Source organism: Durio zibethinus, unplaced genomic scaffold (assembly GCF_047325235.1).
Source record: "Durio zibethinus cultivar Kanyao isolate XHJ-2024 unplaced genomic scaffold, ASM4732523v1 HiC_scaffold_141, whole genome shotgun sequence".
In the NCBI taxonomy this organism is placed as follows: domain Eukaryota; kingdom Viridiplantae; phylum Streptophyta; class Magnoliopsida; order Malvales; family Malvaceae; genus Durio; species Durio zibethinus.
This window is the reverse complement of record NW_028322764.1, coordinates 10,397-15,000: the sequence shown is the minus strand read 5'-3', so window position 1 is coordinate 15,000 and position 4,604 is coordinate 10,397. Positions and strand designations below refer to the sequence as shown.

The 4,604-nt window shown below is 30.4% G+C and overlaps 1 non-coding gene across 1 annotated transcript; it reads left to right on the top strand.

Annotated features, from left to right (window-relative positions):
- The first annotated feature begins 1,525 nt into the window (after positions 1–1,525).
- On the top strand, positions 1,526–1,613 carry TRNAS-GCU (transfer RNA serine (anticodon GCU)). The gene has a single exon. It is a non-coding gene; the product is annotated as a tRNA-Ser (tRNA).
- The last annotated feature ends 2,991 nt before the right edge of the window (positions 1,614–4,604 follow it).

The following is a 4,604-nucleotide window of genomic DNA, read 5'->3' as shown; positions in this document are numbered from 1 at the left end:
AAATAAGGCGGGAATGAAATGAAATAAGAATTCGGCCCATAACATCTATGTTAGCTTTAATGCATTCAAAACAATTCGCTTTTTAGATGATCCTTCTAGAAGAGTGGGATTAGAACAATTTTTCTAGTTACTTCGTTCTCTATTTCTATTTGAGAAAATCCTTAGGAAAAGCATTTTGTTTCTCCACCGAGCTAAAACAAGATGTAAATGTCTCTAGTAAACCAAAGTTATCGTTTAATAGCTATTTTGCTTCAATCTATCCTATCAAAAAAAATTGAAGATTTAGTTACGATTAGAAATACACTTTTCTATCTTTATCCATGGATTTTTTCCTCATACTTATTCAACTGGAAGTATTGATCCAATTCAAAAAAAAAAAAAAAATTATGTTTCGTAATTTCATAATCCAATTTTTCAATTTAGAATATAATCATATAATTATATAATTTAATTGGCCCTTGGATACAAATCACGAGAATGTATATTCTTCCTCAAATCTTTCGTTGAGAGGTAAAGGATTAAATCCTTTTAAGAAATAAAGTTTTTGCTCGGAATATGAATCAAACCGAAGGACCCCTTAACTATTAAGGGGATTAATAGAACGAATCACACTTTTACCACTAAACTATACCCGCTACAATGCGATTATTGTATATAAAGAGACCCTTTGTCGAACAGGGGAATTGGGCGTAATCAAGATAGGATCACAAGATAGGGGGATAAAAAATCCTGAAAATTAGAGCCTTGCCGCCTTTTGTCAGAAGACTTGATAAAATTAGGAAAAGAGTAGTTATTTCATTTAAATAACTAAATAAAAATAACTAAATAAAAACTTCTTTCCTTTGTTATAGGAGTTTTGATAGATAGGGTTCGACAAAAGAACTTAGTCATAACATAAAAATGGATTGTGCAAAAATCCATAGTTTTTTTTATTATTTATTCTAGTTATTCTAGTAAAATAAATGTAAATAAAAAGAAAGAGGAAGAAAAGAAAGAATCGAAATGATATTTGGATTCTATATCATAGGAACGGAAATAGTACTTCTTCTGCTTCTGATTGTTGATTCAATCCAATAACAAGATTTTTTTGTTACAACAAGTCAGATCGCAGAATCATAGAAAAAATTATTTATTTGAGTTGAAAATAAAAAAATGAGCCCGGCCGGGTCAGTACCCGGCCGGTCCGTGGAAATTGGAAATAAAAAAGTCCCTTTTGAGCGAAATCAAAATGAAATGGAATTACTGATAAAAGTTGTATATATTTATATTCTATATAATAAAATTAAGAATCTATAGATATATAGATTAATAATACCCTAATAAGATTAATAATACTCTAATATTAATATAAATAAATAAAAATTAATATAATTAATATATTAATATAAATAAATAAAAATATAAATAAATAAAAATCTATATAACAAAATAACAAAGGTCTATATAACAAAGGAAAGAGGGCTTTTTTCAAGCATTTCTTTTTGCGTGCTGTAACTGTAACATAGTAATTATCTTTTCTAAATTAGGAGAGATGGCTGAGTGGACTAAAGCGTCGGATTGCTAATCCGTTGTGCGAGTTATTCGTACCGAGGGTTCGAATCCCTCTCTTTCCATTTCGGTTTTTGACAGTGGAATAGATCAAATCCTAATACCATTTATAAAAATGAAGCAAGGAACTCTCCCTTTTTTATTCTTCCCGTCCAGGATTACCAGGATTACGTCCCGGATCATTAGATAGGAGTCCGAAGATGAAGAGAGAAACAAAGAATATCGTTGCGGTGTAAACAACGAATTTAAGATTACGCATTGTACAACCTCCCATAGAATTTTTTTGTAAAAAGAAGAGAATGGATTCTTCGTTTTTATTTTTCTATTTATATACGCAATTATACGCAATTTTTATTTTTCTATTTATATATATACGCAATTATACGCAATTTTTATTTTTCTATTTTTATACGAAAATAGATTCCTCGTTTTTATACTACATAGCCTATTTTGACACCAAGAAATAAAGTGATTTCTAGAATTTCTAGAAATCGAAAAGAATTTTCAGAAATTCATTTATAATAAGAGTTGAGTTTTTCATTACAAAAAAAAATTCTTTTATACCAACAATTATATATTGTGGCGGACTTTAATCCAAATAGGGTTCTTCGGCGAAAAAGGGTCAGAATGAGGAAATGGGATGATCCAGCTTTATCATGGCTATCCAAGAATTTCAATCTTTGAATTGAGGGTTCGGTTCGTTCATAGTGTTCATAGTGTAAGACTTATCTAATCTTTTCAATTGTTACAATTTTTTTTTCTTGAATAAATCATGAATTTTTCTAGGACAGTATTAAGGATCTCATCGAAAACTTACAGCAGCTTGCCAAACAAAGGCTAAGAGAAAAAAGAGAACAGGTATTACTGGCATAAAATCTACGATTGGATTCAAAAAAGCATAGGCCTCGGGCAATTTGGCGAATAAAAAACTACTCGAAAAAAGGGCAGAATTCAAACAGATACAGATCAAATTAAAGATATTAAGATTAAGCATAACAAAATTTTGTTCTTGGAGATAATTTTGATTGAGTTATTAATATGTTTTTTGATATAAGGAAAAAAATGAAGAAAGGAAAATAAGGCAGACTAAACAATACTTCTTTGAACTCACCCAATCAAAAAGCCTTCAATTCTTACAAGAGAATAGAAGAAATCATACTTTCATACAATATCTTAATTGAATTATATGTAATGATCAATAAATTCGGTTTAATTCTCTATCCATACGTGCCAAAATCCTAGCAAGAATCTAATCTATTCCATAGTTATTTGGAACTGGAATTGACGAACAGGGAATACCCATATTAGTGTTTAGTAGTTTCAAATAGAAATCTAAATGGGGCGTGGCCGAGTGGTAAGGCAACGGGTTTTGGTCCCGCTATTCGAAGGTTCGAATCCTTTCGTCCCAGAGCCTACTCTTTTTATATATCAGAATAACGATATCCGAATCTAAATTGCTCTTTTTTTTTTAACAACCTTCTTTCTAAGAGTCAAATATTGGAGAAAATGTGATTCTTGCTTTTGATTTTTAATGATTTCTTAAGATTGGCACTCGAAGAACTGTGAGATTGGCGAATCTATTCTATCGAGTTATTTGATCTATCGAGTTATTTGAAGATGCAAGGCAGATTCAAAAAGATTAGTTTATTTGTGTTATTTATAATATTCGTAATATTATTATTATTAATTATATTATTAATTTCTTATTAATTAGAATAGAAAAGCTTAATATTAATAAAAGTATAAAAAAATAAAAATATATTGTATTCATACAATATGGGTTAATTTGAATTCTTATTGAGGCTTTTTCTTCCTAAATTATCTATTTATTTCATATAGATTCATATAGAAGGAAATTGATTTCATATAGAAGGAAAAAGTATAGATAGATTACTATGTATCGACTGAACCAATGACTATTCATGATTCCATAATTGAATCAATGTTCCAAACTAGAGGAATGTTATGGTAAAACTTCGTTTGAAACGATGTGGTAGAAAGCAACGTGCGACTTGAAGGACATGATCGGCTGTGGATGTCAAAACCCACCACCTTCCATTATGTAGAAATGAAGGTGCTTTTGGCTCGACATCCTTTGTTCTGTTCTATTATAATCCGTCTTTTTGTTGGGTTGTAATGTAAATAGTACAGGATGGAGCTCGAAGAGAAACATCCATTTTTCAGGGGCAAGGATCTAGGGTTAATTAATGGAAATAAATAAGTTGGAACAACTTCGTAAGTCTATTTTTGATATAGAAATCGAAAAGCTCCGATTCAAACTATTTTCAAATCAAAAAGAAAAATTGTTGGAATTGGTAAAACTCTTTCGATCAAAAGTGTATAATGCGGGAATTAATCGTTCATATGATTCTTTGATAGAAAGAAAAAAAGAGAGAAAAAGGGGCATGTTGCTGCCATTTTTGAAATGATTAAATATCGCCGAAGTAATGTCTAAACCCAATGATTCAAGACAAAGATAAAGGATCCTAGAACAAGGAAATACCCTTTTCAATTGTCTCAACAACTAGATCAAAATGAAGAATCGAAATCGATTCTAAACGAGACAAACAAAAAAAGGGGTTAGAGACCACTCAATAAAAGAATGCCTAAGGATTTTTTTTTGAGCATTTTGAGAGTTATTTGACTTGAGTTATGAGAGTACGAATGCTTTTTTCTTCTTTTTTTTTGAAAAAAAAAAGACGGGTTTAAATGTCTAATTGATTTGCCGGGTTTATGGATCTTTTTGACATTCTAATTACATACATTATAATTCCATACATAGACATAACTTTTAATAGACATAACTTTTAATCATTTTTTTTTTTTTTTCTCGAGCCGTACGAGGAGAAAACTTCTTATACGTTTCTAGGGGGGGGGTATTATTTAACTACATCTATCCCAATGAGCCGTTTATCGAATCGTTGCAATTGATGTTCGATCCCGAAGAGAGGGAAGAGATCTTCGAAAAGTTGGTTTTTATGATCCGATAAATAATCAAACCCATTTGAATGTTCCCGCTATTCTCTATTTCCTTGAAAAAGGAGCTCAACCCACAG